The sequence below is a fragment of the Pieris brassicae genome, chromosome 8 (assembly GCF_905147105.1).
Source record: "Pieris brassicae chromosome 8, ilPieBrab1.1, whole genome shotgun sequence".
In the NCBI taxonomy this organism is placed as follows: domain Eukaryota; kingdom Metazoa; phylum Arthropoda; class Insecta; order Lepidoptera; family Pieridae; genus Pieris; species Pieris brassicae.
Window position 1 is genome coordinate 12,279,458 of NC_059672.1, and position 20,633 is coordinate 12,300,090.

At 33.6% G+C, this 20,633-nt stretch overlaps 1 protein-coding gene across 1 annotated transcript in view; it reads left to right on the plus strand.

The window, feature by feature from the left end:
* The first annotated feature begins 18,033 nt into the window (after positions 1–18,033).
* Positions 18,034–20,633, plus strand: part of LOC123713156 (G-protein coupled receptor dmsr-1-like) — a 40,804-nt gene continuing 38,204 nt past the window's right edge. Inside the window, exon 1 of the mRNA XM_045666697.1 lies at positions 18,034–18,160. The gene's annotated coding sequence lies outside the window, so the exon portion shown is untranslated. The remainder of the gene's footprint in view (positions 18,161–20,633) is intronic.

The following is a 20,633-nucleotide window of genomic DNA, read 5'->3' on the forward strand; positions in this document are numbered from 1 at the left end:
AGTCAACTTAGACAAAGAATGAAAAGTAGAGAGTTCGGCTCAGGGACGGCTTCTTGGCGATTCAGGCTTCATGCATTGACTCCGTATTTCTTCACACAATTTTCACACCAAAGAGGAGGCATACAATCATTCCCATATAACCACAAGGAATACAATGAATTCATGGCTTCTCAGTGTCATTTGAAAATGGCATATATATATATATATTTATAGGAGCACCTAGCAATCCTCCACAATATTGCTATTGATATGAAAGAAGACCTGGATGTTATGTATGATGACACTGAGAATGCTCCAGAAGAACCAAGGCCAACCCAGACCCAGGAAATCAGGCTGGACAAACTGGTAGAGCTGCTTTTATTGAAACATATTTTTAAGGCTGTTATTTACATACATGCGGATAGATAAGGATGTGAAATAAATAAAAAGTTATATTTCATTTAAAACAGGGGTTTTATTTTTTACATAAATATTTAATTATTATTTTAATTCCAGTTCTAATAATTTAAGCCTTAGTAGACGGTCCTGTCTAGATCATTCGTGAATTGCCACCATAAGTTTTGTTTTTGGCAATGCGGTGTTCACTCATTATTTTTTGGCATCTACTTTGCTCATTTGCCACTGTTGTTTAAGCTCCATTAATTTCCGTAGAACTTATTGAACCTGAAAACATTTTTTTTAATATAACAGTAACAAAAAATAAGGATCAGGATTATTTATTTATTTTATTTATTAACACTACGTTACATTACAATATAATAAAATTTAACATAATTAAATTAAAAGGAGGGCAACTGGCGGCCTTATCGCTTTCGAGCGATCTCTTCCAGGCAACCACGGTGAGTAAAGAAATAAAAATGTATTAAATTACATAAGATAGATAAGAAGTGCAAAAATACATGTTATACACAGTTATTAAGACAAAACTAAACAGGAAAAAAAAAAAAAACTAATCTAAAAAGATGATACATTAAAAGTAAAAATACACATAAATCACGATAATTTAAGATAAGTCTCACGTCAGTTAGTAGTTAGTAAGAAAGTTAGGGTTAGGGTCGAAGAGGTGTTTATGCCATGTACAAGCTCTATTCACTTCATAACTATCACCTTGTTATAACACATGAATAGTGATTTTTTATTAGTTAGACTGAATATGTATAGTTACGATAAATAGGCCTCTTATGAAAACATAAGAGGTAGATATGTACTATGGTATAGAATATACCTATATATAGGTAGGTAAAGCATATAATCTATGCTAACAACGTTACTGAGATAATTTGACCCTCGGGAGATGAATTACTAGTTGGAATCACAACACACAATCCTATCACGTTTTGATGCGTTCCTTAACTAGGATTGCTATACCTACTTTTATTAGGTACTAAAGCTATGAAATCATCCTATAGCCACATTGTCTTTAAAGAAATCAGTGGCGCTACAACATTTTTAGGTCGGAGCCTCTTTCTGATTTCTGTTTCTGTTTCATGATCATTTTTTTGTCAATCTAATAGGCATGATCAGCCTCCTGTGCCTGTGCCTGATACACGCCGTCGACTTTTTGGGTCTAAGGTAAGCCGGTTTCCTCATAATGTGTTTCTTCGCACATAGAATGAAAGTCCATTGGTGCACAGTTGGTAATCAAACCTACGACCTCAGGGATGAGAGTTGCACGCTTAGCCACTAGGTCAACACAGCTTGCAAGATTGTATTAAAGGAAGCTTAAACAATATATAAAACTGGTGAGATATTACAAAAATTACTATACGTAGTAATATGTTAATAAGTAAGAGACATCACTGGAGTCGTTTGTCTTTATTATTCTTTTGTAAATATTGTCTAAAGATGTCAGGAATTTCTGATTCTCTGATGTTATATATAGTAATAATCGTCGCCTCTATGTCCTATATAGAAGTAAGTACAAAGGATGGGAACAGTATGAGTTGTAAAGCAAGTGCAAACTAACTGACTTGACTGTGCAATAAATATAGCCAGCTTCAGATAAAGAGGTGTGGAGGTATATTTTCCATATAAAATGCACAATTCTTTAAGTCGAAACCAATTCATGAAAACTCAGTAACTGATAACATATATTTAACAATAAAAATAAATTGACTATTTATAAAAAAAGAGTTTTATCGATTACCTTTTTGCTGCCTCTTTCTGCCCCAGACTTTGATGACGTCCTTGCCGCAAACGGAAGCAAGCAAGTGTGATTTTCGCATAGTACCAAAGACGATAAAACGTTATACACAATTAAGTCTATACAACCGGTAAAGTTTAATAAGAACATGCTATTGTAAAGTTTGGCAACCGCCTCCGAAGTTAAGGGAGATCTTATTAGATCGAACACTAAGGTGGTTTAACTTGGTACCGCTCGTAGTTTAACTTTACCGATTACCTCCAAATTACAATTGGTAAAAGTATTTCCTGTTTTATGTATGTCACGCATCGAATAATAAAACTATAATTAACTAAATAATAAAATCTATCGTGTTAACGTCGTTTTAATAATAAAACATAATTTATCGTTTGTAATTGTTTCTTAAATGTTGTTAATACACTACATCGATAAAGGTAGAACTGCATCTTGAGAGAATTTACCGGCTTTTTATTTTTTATTACACAGAGCTCCGAGCCCAATTACCGCGGTTAGTCTATCAGAAGACGCTTAGCTAGTCGGGCTAGTCGCGGGAATAAACCCATTCCGGCCGACCTTCGCTCGCCAAAACAGCCCGACTTAAGCTGTAAAGACCCTTAAGGCCAACGGCTAACGCCGAGATTCCATTGAAAATAGTTTCGGCGGTCCATAAACGTAACGGTTCCGATACCGATATAGGGAAACCTCTAAGTTACGTTTCCCGCAAATCTAAGTTATCTGTTCTATTTATATTAATAATGTTTGCAGAATATTAAAAGCTTATTCAAACATTTTATCTTTTCAACCTAGTAATACACAATGGATCTCGTTTGTCGATCTACATGTTTATTTTCAATTTTGTAAGAATGTTTGAGAAATGATATCAAACGAATTCTGAAATAATACCATATGTTTCATAACTTCATTTCAGGCAACAAATTAGTATAAGAAAAATTGAAGTTTTACTAAAAACCCAGTTCTATAATTCGGTCTGGAAAGCTATAAAAAGTAAACTCCAATATATATAAATATATGCTTAAGAAGATTTTGTTTTAATAGCCACCCGTGCGCACGGGCAACCGTGACCTTAAATTTTTCGAAAGTCTTTAAATTTTTCAGGTTAATATAGAACCTACGACACTCACTTTTAATATAAGTATCTTCACTGAGACATCATTACCATCTAGCCGAACTTAATACTAATAAGAAATTTAAGTCTAATCTAATTTACTAACAAGGTTATTTTATGTAAGAAACTGTCAAAGAACACTACTTAGTCTCTATTAAAGGGAAGACACTCTGTTTTTGTGTTCTATTTTTCACTTCCCATTGTTTAGCACTTAAGACTAACGCACACTAACACAACTAAGGTTTTGTCCTATTCAATCTTCTCACTAGGCCCGTGGTGTCAAGAAGTTGAATAGCCTCGACATTCACGGGATAGTGGAGCCTTTATTCCTGGGCTCCAGCAATCTTTTTGATTGTAGTGGCGACGTCCTCTGCATTACGGTCCCGACGGAGGTCGTTATTGTGAATGTACCAGGGAGCATTGACTATTCCCCTGAACACTTTGTTTTGGAATCGGAGCTGGCAACCATAACCATACAGGCAACAGAACTTTTTTGTTGATTAATAAATTATGGCTTTCTATGAAAAAATAAAAATCACTTCAGCAGATCCAAAGATCCCTACCACCTCACAAATTTTATATCTCTATAATAATTAATTATAGATTGTACTAAAATTAACAGCATATTTTCCAAGTAAAAGATAAATATTATCTATTAAAAATTACAAAAGTGCCAAATTGGTATAATTATTCGATATTGGGCAGGTGAGGTATAAAGTATGGAACGCAATAAATTATAGACAGATTGATAGAGAGCACTGCGCCCGCCAGTCACAAATATTGACAAAAGGCCTGTTCCAACCCACCTGCCTTCACGTTAATTAATAATAGTGACTTAAAATGTTTACCCTCGAAATGTCAAGTGATTCATTAATGGCCAGTGTTTACGACTTTCATACTTGCTTTTCAAAGAATGCCAAGGCATCAAAGGCGGATCAGTGCAGCACGTACAAAGATATATGTATATGCATTATGCAATACAGATTATACTGCAATTTTTATATTCGCTACGCTCATTATCTATGAGGCTAGAACATCGGAAAGCCTTTTCATTTTCCGCTAATAGAATAAGTAAAAATAGCATTTCGGAGCAAAGTAAGCATACGAAGTTCCTTTTTTTAAATTTATTGAATTAAAAACAAACTAAAGTCCGTTCGCCGATCCGAACAAAAGCCTTCTCCACATTATGTCTTTACTCGCCCCAATCTTGACCAATTCATTCATTATGACAAGAGGCCCGAGCCAGGGCATCACTTTATCACAATTTTTTGCTTGATACTGTTTAGATAAATGATTTAACTGTGACGAGAACCCTGGACTCGCTCTTAAATAGATAATAAATATATACGTTATTCCCACTGCCCTATATTAATAACTCTTGTATCATAGAATATTTAATAAAAACCTAGGGAATTAAGTTCATATTAGCAAACTCATATAATATTTAAATTCTAATAATCATTTGAATTCCCGCTCACGCAGGAAAATGTTTCTCTGTCTTGCAAAACTAATTATTGTGTTATCTGATATCATTATAAACATTCTCTTCAACTAGCGCTATCAACTTTCAACAATCCAGGCGAAGTATGTAACTTACCTGTTCTCAAACCTTAAAAGAATTCTCGCTAGACAGAAAATTTGCGCTGAGGTCATCGCCGAAAAGCCAAAACTTTGACACTAAAGTCAAATCGTACTTTAAAATATGTATAACCGCTATAATCGTTGTATTGCTCTCGAAGGCTATATAAAATAAAACCAAATTCTTAAAAAAAATGTTCTTTTTTCTAGCCGACGAACGTTTCAGCCCATCATATATAATGTTCAAACATATTAATATGAACATCAAAATTTACCTGTCATAATAAGTCATCAATGTCTTGGGAGAATAATAAATATATTAAATTTATACAGCGTCAAAAAGTCGCGCTACGTTAAAAAAATAATGAATTCGTGTTCACACGTATTTGTTAATATATGTTTGCATTTTTGTAAAATCGTTTTAGTTTATTAATAGTAAAAATATACAGGCGTAAAGCTATATTTATCTATCTAGTTGAAAACGTGTAGGATTTAAGCATGAATGACGATGCCTGTGAATAATTTATGAAGCATCATACCGTCAAGTTAAACACAGAATACTGAGAATAATCTGTATCCAGCATCACAACGTTCTGGAGACTCTTGATCCCGATTTAAACTGACAAAGTTTTGTAATATTGTCCATTTGACAGTTGGGAAAATATGGCCGGCTAAAGCGTTATTAAAATTCCAAATCTATAATAAAATCTTATTATGTTACTTGTGTTTATATTTATCACGGTGACAAGTTATTTTCAGTAACAAAAAATGGAATTTACCTCTGTGTAGCAGCTCAATTATCCTGAACAAAGCGAATCAGATATTTATTAGGAAAAATGTTGTGTGCTCAGTTACGTTTTTGTAGCCTTTTGATGCTTTTATTATTTATTAAAGCAATAAATTTAGAACTTTAAACTAAAACCTACAAGAGGATTACTACTAGAATCAAAATATCTTATTCAGCAAGTCTTAAATAATGTTTTAGTAAAATTCTTTAATGGAGAAATAATGTTTATTATTTACTAATCAAAAATCCATACACACTTCGGGCTAAGCCAATGCGATAGTAATATAAATTATTTATAATGTATATTACACTTTTTACGTAAGTCCACATTCCAAAGATTTTCAGTTATTTTGATCTATGCTCTCAGTAATATATGTATTATAAAATAATGTCGTTTTTTTTCAAATATTAGAATTATCCGTGGGTACCGTAGACATGCTGCTACAGAGCTACACGCAGATCTCCGAACTGCTTAGTATGTGGTGAGGAAATATTAAGAAATAGTATTCTATTAAAGCACTTCACTTCTTAATTATGTATGTAAAAATTTTTATCGTCTTTGAGTTACACGAGTACTACACATTTTAGTCTCTCGCTGACTACGATTCTAGAAAAGCTCTTACAAGTTATATATAAATAATGCATACATAAGTGGTATCCATTGGCAAAAATACAGTCCTTTAAAATTTGATGCATCTGGCATCAATAGAAGCACGCACTCTTTCCATGGGAAAATTCTTCACTGCCAATCGTACGGATTGTGTAAGGGACTCTAAATTATGATAGCGTTTAGAGAAAGCCATACTCTCTAAAATTGACCATAAATCATGATCCAGGGGATTAAGATCTAGACTAGACGACGGCCAGTCTTTAGCACTGATAAAGTCCGCAACGTACGTTTCCAACCAAGACCGACCTTTATGACCCGGCACCGAGTCTTGCTGGTAGGACTACTCTTGTTTATTAAACATGGTGTTGTTAAGGGCCTTCACTACATTCTCGAGAATTGTATCTTGATACAGTTGTGGTGATGTTTAGATAACTTTTTCATTAAAGTATGGCTCAGTCAGTCCTTCATAGCTAATCCCCATCACCACCAAACCATCACTGAAGTCGGATAGTGCCCGCGTTGCACTCTGTCGACTAACTCGAAAGATTCCTTGGAGCTTTGCGGTTATATTTTTTGTGATGTGAATATGTGACCTCCCTTTGCGTAACGTTTCTATAGTTGTTTCGGTTCTACCACTCTATTCTTTTTTTAAATGTCAGTTAATAAATGACTTGTACGTCTCTTATAGGCTACAAGTCCTAAGTCATCTTTTAAAATATGCGACATGGTTCTAGGTGTTAACTTCATCTTTTGATTTCGAACAGGATTTCTTCGAATTCTTTCCCCTACTTCTTCGAATTCTATCTCCTGTGGCTTGCCTATTTTGTACGAACACTACGTGGGCGGACAGATCTTTGTCTGTCACAAACAGAGGTCTACAGTGACATATAATATACAGTGTATATATAATATTACATAATAAATGCCAAGCGTGTGGAGAGTTTTAAAAATTAATTTGGCTCCATACCTACTTTGTGTAATGCAATCACAGCGATTCGGTTATTTTTATCACCCCATTCCATTTTAATATCGCAAAATATTGTACAATGTATTGGCGCCAAAATGAGAAAACTCAATGAACAATCATATAAAAATGACAGATTCTAAATTCAAATCAAAATGTTACTGTATACATTTAATTGTAACAGTATTTATGGCCAGACTAAGTATTAGGTCCCTACATATGAAATTGGCCTTTTGTCGTACTGGCCATTTTGACCTCAAATACCTCCTCTTTGGTTAGGAATTTCAAATTCAAAATTGTACAGCTATTTACTCATGTATTTGTACTTCAATGACCGTCATTCATTTGTTTTTTTCTCCTGTTTTTTTCTTTTTGCGTCACTCATTTTACAAAATGGAAAACTTAAAGTATCGCATTATTTAAGAGTACGAGTTCCGCCGTGGCACTAGTGCTGCGGAAACGACTCGAAGGGTGAATGATGTGTATGGCGGTCATGTTGCAAAAGAAAACACAGTTCGTTTTTGGTTCCAACGTTTTCGTTCTGGAAATTTCGACCTGCAGAACAAGCCTCGTGGACGGCCTGAGACCCAAGTTGATAATGAAGTATAGGCTATTGTGGAAGTGGATCCATTGCAAACCACGTCCGAGTTAGCTGCAGGCTGCGGTGTTAGTGATAAAACTGTTTTAATTCACTTGAAGCAAATTGGGAAGATTAAAAAGCTTGAAAGGTGGGTACCTCACGAATTGACTGAAGCAAACCGGCAAACGCGCGTCGACTGCTGCGTTACATTACTGAACCGGCAAAATAATGAAGGTATTTTAAACCGAATCATTACCTGTGACGAAAAATGGATTCTTTACGATAATCGGAAGCGCTCAGCGCAATGGTTGGATCCTAAACAGCCAGCCAAATCCTGCCCCAAGCGAAAATTAACCCCAAAAAAGTTACGTTACTTGTAAGCGTTTGGTGGACTAGTGCCGGTATTGTTCATTGCAGTTTTCTCAAATCTGGTCAGACTATTACGGCTGATGTCTATTGTCAGCTATTGCAAACCATGATGGAAAAGCTAGCGGCTAAACAACCTGGGCTGGTCAATCGCTCCACGCCACTGCTACTTCACGACAACGCTAGACCACACACTGCACAACAGACGGCTACCAAATTGGAAGAAAGAGGAAAGAAGAGCTTCAATTGGAATGTCTAAGACATCCTCCGTACTCCCCGGACCTTGCTCCAACAGATTACCATTTTTTTCGAAATTTGGACAACTTCTTGCAAGGGAAAAAATTTAACTCTGATGGGGCAATCCAAATTGCCTTCACATATTTTATTGATTCCTGTCCGACTGTTTTTTTTAGTAAAGGGATTAATGAACTACCTATGAGATGGCAAAAGTGCATAGAAAACAATGGTTCATACTTTGATTAATTAAATATATTATATTTAAAAATATTCGACTTTTTGTTCCTCCCATACAAAACGCCAATTTCATATGTAAGGACCTAATATTAGTAATAAAAATAAATTTATCTATTTTGATTTAAATAAGTTTATAAGGCACCAAAGAGATCTTCCATGTCTTAAATATTTAAATTGTTATCTCATATGTATTTGAGTTATTAGAGATAATATTTTGTAAATGTTAATTTTTATAGACGTCAAAAGAGTGGCAATGGCAAATCTAATGTTATTGATTGTGTTAAAAGTTGAAACTATTGAGAGGGAGTACAAACGAACAATTTACAAACATAATCAAGCTTTCCGTAATCTTGGAATCAGTGAGGTTAGAATGGGCTTCAATTGCGGTACAAATTACACCCAACATCCTAAGCTAAAGACAGGACACATCCGTAATTTTCTTTTACAGCCTTTGTAACTTACGACGTAAAGAAACAAAGTACTTTTAGAAAATGATGCTTTTTATTTCTATTGACATGGTCACCGTACAGATTAATAATAAATGCTATATTATTTATGACAAGATAGTGCCCAAATCAGTTAACGACTAGGTTTTGAAAGCATAAAAGAATATATATGCTGAATAAAAATGACATTATTTTCGTTAATAGAAGCTTTTTGTAATTTCCAATTTAATCTATGATGTAATTTAAATTGTTTTCCGTACGGTTAACTAATTATGAAAATCGTTTGCAAATCTATAAAATAATATTTAATATTATTTAGTTTTTGATATTTTAAAACATTTACTATGCAATTATTTCTTATATTAGTATATGGCGTCGTAAATGCGATTTGTCTACTACAATTAGAATGGTAATTGGTTTGGTGTTGCGAGATGCGTCCCGTCATATTCCATTTCACAAATTAACGATATGTCAGCGACCGAAGCGATCTGTCTAGAAAATAATGAGTTAAATTATGTGAGGATCATGTAAAGAATCACAATTTCTCTACAGAATAAATATAGTACAGATATGATGGTGTTTCCGGTGACAAAATTGTGAAGCGGTGTTATTTTACTTACATTTTATTTGTTGACCACCACTTCGTTCAAGTGGAAACTACATCTAACCCACTGTATGAATAAAGTTACTTTCAGCTTTAGTTTGAGTAAACCGAAATTTCCGTGATAGAAAATGGCATTTGCCTCAGTTCTGTGCCAAATTTCAACTAGATTCGTGAAAACATTCTGGCGTAATTGAGTCATAAATATCCATTGTATGACAATCCTTTGTAGTTTTTGTGTTTAGCGTTAACGATAGAGAAATATACACACCACTGTCTTCGTTCCAAACTTAATTTCTGCTAAATATATGAAATATATTTGTATTTATTTATTGATGTATGAGCTTCTTAAGACCACTCAGAGATCAACAAGAACAATCTAGTGGTGACTAGTAGAGTCGAGGTCACGAGACCCGGAAACTGATCTCCTATTCGCTGGATCAACTAAGTTAAGGTCCACACAGGCCCTAGCTATTACTTAAGCTGTAAGGTTTCCCGAAGACAGGGGGAAATGGAGTAAGCCCACACAACCTTCAGTTATAAAGTGACTATAAAAAATCGATTTATTGATATATTCATCTCATTGTTGCAATAAAGTACTATTTATTTATATTCTATATTAGTTTTTATTATATATTCTTTACACGTAGCCCGTTATACACATGACAGATGGTCAAAAACAATAACCGAAGGGACTGATCCAAAAGGAGAAAGGAACAAGGGCAGATCAACAGATCGATGGGTCGACGGGATCCATGTAAATGTAATGAAAATGTTATTTATATCTATTTTTGTTAAATGTTTGTTAATAACATGTGTATGAATAAAGACTATTATTATATATACTTTATTTATGCTTCTATTTATGTTTTTGGTCTAATTTCCTTAACAGATTATAATATAATAAAGGAGCTCAAACGGGGCCTAGAAAAGCCGATCAGATTAAGACCTACGTATTTCCTGCTTTACGCCACTTTGTCCTTTTCACTATTTCTCCATCTCTTATTCCACTGACGATAAAGATTGAACTCCCTCGTATATCCTATCCCATGACGGTAATATATTAAAATGAGTGTAGATAATACAATTAATTACTCACAGAAATTAGGGACAGGAAAGTTAACTCATGGGTGAAACCAAAGGCGTAAAGGAAAGTGGAGCCGTTTTAAGGACAATAATAAGGACAATGACAGTTGTGACATCATTCTGGATTTGTTCCACTACGTATCAGTTTTTATGCTAATACTAGATGACCCATGGAAATTCTTACCGCTCAACAACCAACGTCAATGAATGTCGTGTTATAAACTGAGTTTGATTTATGATTTTTTAGAAGTGATACAATAAATACAAAACAAATATTATGTTCATTACTTTTGGGAGCAGTGTTGGGCTCTACGTGCAACCCTCATCGCTGAGGTCGTAGGTCAATCTCCGGCTGTGCACTTATCAATGGACTTTCGTTCTATGTGCGTATTTAAAATTCGCTCGAACGGTGCCACGGTTAGACGCAATAAGTCGACGGCGTGTGTCAGGCACTGGAGGCTGATCACCTACTTATTCAGACATTACATAAGTACACTTAGGAACGTCAAAAAAAAAAGAAATATACGTTAAATGCTTCTAATTTTACATGTTCTGTCAGTTCTCAAATCAAGGGCGTAGAACGTAAGAGAAGAACTGGCAATAAACTCTCCACCACTCTTTTTAATAGCCAGTTTTAATCGCATTTTTTTTTGTTTTTAACAACGTTTGTAAGGAGCTGCAACCATTACACCATGCTCCACATGACATCTTAAGTAATAAATAATGATAAAATTAAGTAAAAACAAAGATTTGTCCCAGATTGTCAAAGATCCTCATCAGATACATATGAAACATATGAAATTGGCGTATTTCGTACTGGCCACTTTAATCACGATGTTCTCCTCTTTGTTTAGGAATTTTAAATTCAAATTTGTACACCTATTTACTCATGTATTTGTGCTTCGATGACCGTCATTTATTTGTTTTTTTCTTCTGTTTTTTTCTGTTTGTGTCACTCATTTTACAAAATGGAAAACTTAAAGTATCGCATTATTTACAAGTACAAGTTCCGCCGTGGCACTAGTGCTGCGGAAACGACTCGAAGGGTGAATGATGTGTATGGCGGTCATGTTGCAAAATAAAACACAGTTCGTTTTTGGTTCCAACGTTTTCGTTCTGAAAATTTCGACCTGCAGAACAAGCCCCGTGGACGGCCTGAGACCCAAGTTGATAATGAAGTATAGAAGGCTATTGTGGAAGCGGATCCATCGCAAACCACGTCCGAGTTAGCTGCAAGCTGCGGTGTTAGTGATAAAACTGTTTTAATTAACTTGAAGCAAATTAGGAAGATTAAAAAGCTTGAAAGGTACCTCACGAACTGACTGAAGCAAACTGGCAAACGCGCCGCAACTGCTGCGTTACATTACTGAACGGGCACAATAATGAAGGTATTTTTAACCGAATCATTACCTGTGATGAAAAGTGGATTCTTTACGATAATCGGAAGCGCTCAGCGCTCGCTGGCGATCGCTCGCGATCCTGGCCAGCCAGCCAAATCCTGCCCCAAGCGAAAATTAACCCCAAAAAAGTTACTTGTAAGCGTTTGTTGGAATAGTGCCGGTATTGTTAATTGCAGTTTTCTCAAATCTGGCCAGATTATTGAGCTGATGTCTATTGTCAGCAATTGCAAACCATGATGGAAAAGCTAGCGGCTAAAGAACCTAGGCTGGTCAATCGCTCCACGCCACTGCTACTTCACGACAACGCTAGACCACGCACTGCACAACAGACGGCTACCAAATTAGAAGAGTTTCAATTGGAATGTCTAAGACATCCTCCGTACTCCCCGGACCTTGCTCCAACAGATTACCATTTTTTGTTCATACTTTGATTAATTAAATATATTATATTTAAAAATATTCAACTTTTTGTTCCTCCCATACAAAACGCCAATTTCATTTGTAAGGACGTGATACATAGTCGAGATCACACTGGAGCGTCAAAACTGATTTGTTTTTTTTTACTTTTGGAGGCAATTACACAAAATAAATAAGCACGCATAAATATTGTGACCACCCATGTATATGTCTTTTTTCTTTACTGACTTTATTCTATATTTTTTAAATCTCAAATACGTCACTAATGTTATGGACACATCTTGTCGATTCGAAACCTTTATTTGAATACGTTCTTTGATTTGAGACGAGAGTTTACCGTATGAACATTAAATATTTGATATTTACGAAAGCCATTACTAATTTGTTCTATATATTCAGATGTAAATCGTGGCTAGTATATAATACGACCTTTCCCGGCTTAGAACGGGGTTTAACCCCACGACAGAATTATACGTACGTACAGCTTCATCACGACTCCGTTTTGTTTTACAAAATGGAAATCAAATTCATAATGATCAAAGAAACGTCTACAAATATACTTGTCGGTACATGAGGGGGGGGGGGGTCGTTAAGATGTCAACTCGAGTCACTTTAGAACGATCTTGACCTAAAATGCTTTCTATCTTTTTATTGTACTGACCTTTTTATGGCATGTGTTTCACAGCTGATTACACATTTCAGTTAGATGTATTGCAGAAACAAAAATTGTGGCGGTTACCATGTCTCTTAACGTATAAGTTTTATAGAAATAACCTGTCATCATTAAGATCCTTTAACAGTGCTTAATGGGTCTTAATGTATTCAAATATTCTACCAGCTTTTGCCGTTTTCAGCAAGGATCTAAACAAGAACAATGCTGTTTTGTCGGCATGCCATTCGAAAAAAAACTTACAGATTCACTTCTACACCCTCTAAGGCTTAAATGGAAATGGGCAGGTTATGTATCTAGAGCGCGGGATAGAAAATGGACACTTGAAACAACAAAATGAACTGGACCTACTGGAAAGAGACATATAGGACAGAAGAAAAGATGGACAGGTGACGTAATAGAACTGGCGGGGAATACTGGATGAATGTTGCTCAAGACAAAGAGAAATGGGAAAATATGTAGAAGCCTTTTAGCTTAGAAAGGGCCATACAAATACTAGAACACTAACACAATTGATACGTATACTTAGAATTCTAACAATTATTGTATGGATTAATAAATAATAATAAAAGCTTTAATAATAATATTAAAGCTCCGCTCCTTAAACGAACGTAAAAGATTCAATAACGCCGAATCCTTGTTTATATCGAGTGAAAAACAAGATGCCTTACGTTTATCAGCTGTGTAGAATTGTATTTTGTTATATAAGGGGACTATTTTTAAATGCATAAATGCCTGAATGAATGTTTTTTCTTTTAGTTTAAACTCACAACTCGATTTTTCGAACATATTAAGCATGTGATGCGTTAATGTCCCGAAATCTTTATTGTTGTTTATTCTGAACACTGATACCTGACGTGTGGTTACATATGCATACACATTACACTCACACATTCACTCACATGACTGAATGAATAATGAATAAACTCATTATTTTCTAGTCCTACGTTATTAGGTTTACCAGCCATTTTTTTTTATTTCAGCTAATTTCAGAGGTACGTAAGGAATGATTTCTATTCCAGGCATGATTTTATTTTTATTTCCATAAATAAAATGAATGGAATGGAAAGTTATAGAAGGATAAAAAAATAATTTTCAATTCAGCGTCACGTATATATGTCGCGTTTAGAATATTTAAACAAGATATATTCTTAGACAGAGCAAAAATTAGGCAACGAAAATACAATATGAAATATTGGTAGCGGCGACTTCGTAAGGAAGCAGTTCGGTCCCTGTTTCCAGGATAAATATCTTTATGCTTAAACATATATTTCAGTAACTAACATTAATCGTACTTCCATATTGTTGGGAGATACTTTAAAATTTTACTATGTTATAAGACATCAACAAACCAATCCTATGCGTCCGTAAAAATGTAATAAAATGTGTTTACCTTCTTACCCAAAGTCTGGAAAAGCACGCTAACTTTAAAATAGTTAAGAACCGAATTAAAAACAAGATTTAGGACCCTAATGATACCTATAAAAGAAATTGGTATTATAAAGAAACTTAAGTAAAACAAAAGAAAATGATGAACAATGTTTTATAAAAACCTCCTTTTACATTTTGCAAGTAATTTTATACAGGTTAGTCGATGATAAAGCTTCAGGGACCTATCATCTAAACGAAAGTAATTTATAGTAAAACACTTCTATGAGCGATCCCTGCATTTTATGATCCGATAAAGTTGGACACCAACCGCTCCTGGAAACAAAAGTGATGTTTTCCTTAGCAACCGTAAGATATTCAATATTCAGATGTTATTTATGATTAAGTTTAATATTCGCTGACAGTGTTTACCTCGGCCTTATAACAGGAAACAAATTGTTTACTTGAACCCATGAGACAATGTTGTGTACTGTTTTTGTCCCTCCACGTATTTTAATGGCTATAGATATTGTTTAAAATACTTTAGCAAATATAATTTTTGCTCGTATCAGTAGAAATAAATATAGCCCAATTCGTCATCTATTGTTAAAAAATAACAAAGAAACGGAACGCACTATCGTTTAGTTTTACATCCCTTTGTCCCCTTCTTGGATTCATTTCTGACCGCGCCTTCAACGCGCTCCCAATGAATAAACTTCTAAACCTATGCTCAAACAAATTTTAAATTGGTTATTGTGTTAATGAAGCGTCGAAATTCACACCAAAGTTTTAAGCAACAGCCCCATTATTAAATGTTTTGAAGTAAGCATGTGAGTAAAGCAGCAGCAGGGGCGGCCACAGAGTAGGCGGAAAATAATAAACGGCTTAAATATAAGAATCTTTCCTCCGATTAGATTTTGTTCCGTTTGGAGTAGAGACTCTAGAGCCGTGGTGTTCAAGTGCACAGGTGCTAATTAAAGATTTGAGTTGGCGCCTGTTAGATAGTAGCAGTGACCCCAGAGCTGGTGCTTTCCTCGCTCAACGAACAAGTATCGCAATACAGTGAGGAAATGCTGCCAGCGTTAAAGGTCTGTCACTGCCACAGGTACCAAACTTTTCAATATTTTTATTATTACTATTTAGGATAAGAAAATTGTAAATACTGTATATTCGATAGCAACTAGATTAAGTTTTCTTATTAGGTCACATTTTTAAGGTTAATAAATTTGATTAAATACATTTTTAATAGTTTCGTTAGTTAGATAGTTAATAGTTTAGTTTAGTTTAATACACCAATGGACCATTTCGTATTAATTTGTGCAGCTTACGTAACTACTTATTACTAAGTAGAACTATTATATAATCTTCAATTCTTATACAACATAAAGATTTATTCAAGTAAAGCTTCAAGTAGGTTCGCACTTTCTTTCTAAAACTTGTTTTAAAAAGCTTCGGCGCGTGTCGGATATTGAAAATTATCAGAGAAATTGAAAATCATTTCAAAAGCTCACCTGTTCAACTTTCATAAAAGATTGTATTTTACGGATAAGCTATAAACATTTATATTAATTGAATAAAGCTCACTCAGTAATTTCAGTCAACCTCATTTTTTTAAATTTCTTATTCATTAAAGACTTTTATATGTATCAGAAGTTCAGTTGGAATATATCTTAGTTATATAAGCTTCATGTATGTTTTCATTATATAATTTAGAAACGGGCTCCAGGTATGAAAAAATCTAAAACACATGGCCTTCTAGAAGTAATAACTGTCATAAAATATAATAACTAGATTTTTAGTAAGGTGTATGGAATAAGGTAAAAATTCAGGTCCCCCACATAGTTTTAATTAACGAGTAGTCTAATCGGCATTTACATACATAAATGTTATATATTAAAACTATGTCAAAAATTTAAAGCTAATATTATTTGATGTTTGATAGCTTTTTTATTACTACATACATTAGAGATAGAGATAGCTTTTTTATTTTTATTTACTTTTATCAAACCACATAAAACGGTGGTACTTAGATTGAATATGTAAATTTTAATTCTATTATAGCTTTTAAAGGCGGAGTAGCGAATGGTAATGGAATACAGTAGGGATAGCATCAAAGGGAATATGTCATTTAGAAAATAGCGGAAGTCATCTGGCCGAGAAATACGCAATACAGAGGACAATGCCAAGTGCTACGGGAGGCCTATGCCGAAACCCGATTTAATTAGTTTTTAATTTGTGTACAAGTAACTATAAATAAAGGCTTAATCATAATAGATAGGTATTACCGAACAAGAACTTTAGTTCTTCAAAATTTTTTCGCATAAAGCTGTTACTATTACATTAGGTAAGATAATACAATGTTGTCTAAAGATCAAAGGCTGGCAAAACACTCGCGAGCCCTCTGGCATTGAGAGTGTCCTCCTGCCCCTGTTCTATATAAAGAAAAACAAAGTCAAAACATCCCTGTACTATTCTTCTGTTAAATTTAATATGATTTTGACGTACGGCAGTAACACATAACTTATAATTCTCTAAACACTTTACAATAAATAACTCTGTGGTTCAATTAATATAATGTTACTCCACGCTCCTCTTCAATTAAATTCATTTGATAAAGTCGTGACGCGAATAGAAAAACAAAAACAGAATCATAGCTTTATAAAACTATCATGTTTATAATAATGTATCAAATTGATACATAGATTTAGAGTACAATGGTGCCTGTTTAACATGCGAATATACGTATAAAAAATTAGCACTTATGACGTATTGGTTTGAGTGGGTATTGTATTGGGATTGCTACACATGTGTACGAGTATATCACAACAAACTCAAGAACATTGTTAACTGATTTACACACGAAATTATCGGTTTAGCGATTGTCACTAAAAACAGAATTACAGGTATGAATTGTTGTAATGAAAAAAAATTGTTGAGTCCCGAGTCCCTTATTCATAAAATCTAAACCAGTCTAATTTGCATTAACGAAACTTTTGGCTTTATCTGTCAAAGGGCTGATACAGCTGTGATGAAAAGGCAGGTGAAGTAGTTACGGTGTAACTTATGAATAAGGGGTTATACATTTATGGGCTAAACATTAATTATATTAAATAAATAATTAACATAAATGTAAGCGTGATATACACGAAATCGTAAGGAGACCGACGATAATCTTCTGAATAAGTTAGGATTAAAGGTTAGAAAACCGAAAACATTTTGAATTTCTAGTATTTAGTAAATTCTATCACAAAAGGTAATAAATTTTTAATATATTCAAACGATATTATTTCTCGCTTCAGACTTTATAATTTTGTAAAATTTAGGTAAAATTAAGGTATATTTCGAATTCAATCAGTGTCCATAGAGTGACGTTGGTATCAGCCAGTAATATTTCAGTCGTGAACGCAATACCAGAGCAACGGGCCGCTTCTGAAGCTCGCTACGGCCGCTCATTTGCAAAACTCTGACAAAGTGCTAATGTATTTGCTATTTATGTTTAAGTGACTTGTGATCAACTTTCTAGTAACAATTTTACTTTGAAAAGGTATGTATGTTGTTAAGTTTAGTACTTTTATTATCATTAATTGTATGGTAAAAACATAAAAGTATATAATACACAATTATTATAGTTAGGTTATATGTTAAATGCAATTTTAATATTATAAATCTAAATATTTAATTACCAATATAGTTAAACGAATTTTCGTCGCTTAATTATAAATTTAAATACATATAGATCTTAAGAATAAATGTCGATCGAGACGTATTTATTAAATAAAAATTTACTTATTTCATACAACGATATACTATGTTGTTAATTTTTATGAGAGAAAAAGTCTTAGTGTTCGTTAGTCTTAAAGAAGTTATTCTTTTATAGGCGTTATGTTATAAATTAGAAATACGAGAGTTAACAATATTCACCTTTTATGTTGTGAATATCTTTATAAGGGTTCTGCCCCTCCCTGGGTTTTATGAAATACTATTATTACACAAATAGCTGTTTATTATAACGAATGTAATGGAGCACAGTTTTTGAATAATATTGTTAGTTTTGCTTTTTGCTTTGAGAAAATACGGATATTTTGCAATGACATATACATTACATGACATTGAGATACATATATTATATATATATACATAGCATTACTAGTTTTTTCACTCGTATTTCAAACTTCTACAAAACGAAATACTACTTTGCATCAACTTTCTCAACCTATAAATTGTTATTATTTCACTGGGAATCAAAAGAAACATCTGGTAACACAAGCAACTAAGCTACAAGGGCAGCATATTTATCGACGGTCTTATTCTTGGATGATGTTATTCTCAAACTTACCCGCTTGTAACTTTTTATTTCATTGTTAGACTCGCTCTCCAAAATAAAAATAGAAAAGGTACCATGTTTCATTGGCTCGAAATTCAAAGTCAACTTTCGCGACAGTACTTTAAAGTCATTTCAAATATTTGTCTTTGTTGTAGCATATACATATGTATAATATATGTGTAAGTAATATTTATAATAAGTTCATGCTCTACTACACGGTAATAGTATTGTTGAGTTGTTCACTCTACTTTTCACGATCTCCATGAAAAATAAGTGTAAAAAAGAAAGACGTTTTCTTATTTCATTATCACTGCTAGAGGCAAAGATTTTTAATTATTATTTAAAATCCGAATTTGATCAACAATTTTACTTTTACAGAACCTCCTTTTTTAAATATAGCCTGTGTGTTTTGACGGCCAGTAACGAGTTGATGTTCTTGACGGATCTTTTTGGTGATTGAACTATTTAAAAACAATATCCACATTCTAAATTCAAATATCTTTTAATCCCAAAGGATTAAATATCTGTTTTAATCCCGGTTTACAGAAAGCTAACTAGATCTTTTTGAATGAAAGTGATTAAAAAGTTAATTAGTATAGATTAACGTCGGATGGTTGCTTCTATCCCCATGTCTAAATATTAGGCACACCTTATTAGTACATAAAATGCCAATCTAAATCATAATAATAATCCAAGAGCGATACTCTTTTTGAGTCCTAGATTTCTTCATTTAAATCTTTGTTATTTTTTATTCATAAAATATATAAACCTTTTGTGTTTGATAACATTTTAGTTTCAGAGTTAGTTTGTTCGTCACCTTAGACTACATATTCACCCGCTTAACCACTAAGCTATCACTACTTTTCTTAGTAAATAGTTCTCATAATAGTTACAGAGATATTTCAAGTCTCAAACTCTGCAGTTCCAGTAAACTATTTCATCTTATATAAACTCAGTGTAATTTATGTTATTCCTTCACCGCTTCAAGATCCGTTTCATTGAAATTCAAAAGTGTATTTATTTTTTAATGTAATTATTTACCAACTTTCTCACTAAAACAATTAAGACAAATTAATGAGTTTATATTCTGTCTTTATACAAATGCTCAGTGTTTGTTAAATAGATTTTACTGACTCCTTTTTGTTTCCCTTTCATGGTTACAAGAGCAGTGTTGGCCTAGAGCAGTGACTTGTTTATGCTTATGTGTTGCTAATCACGGCAATGCACTTTGGACTTTCCGTGTGCGGGTTTAACACTCATGCCGTATGGTAAAGGTAACATAGTGGGGAAACTTGTATGCCTAGATCCAAAAATTTACTGCGTATTGGGCTCAAAATGCTGATGACTTACCTATCAAGAAAGGTAAGGTGGGTAGTGAAGCGACACTGGTGTCTTATCTCGGTTAGAAGGGAAATCTCTTTATTGGTTACGCGCCATCTTTCTCTTGTCCCTACCACGGTTGATTCGAGCCATTAATAACAAAAATATATGATAACGATAATAATGATAGTAATAATTCTATTATAATTAATGAAATTCTGTAATAATCTTACTAGTAATAAGATAAATTGAAATAATTGTATTCATGTGTATGATAATAATAGCCTTTTGTTAAACTTTATCTAATTTAACTATATATAAGCAATTTCTGTAAAGTTGCATATAATAGATAATATTTCAAAAAACAAGTTTC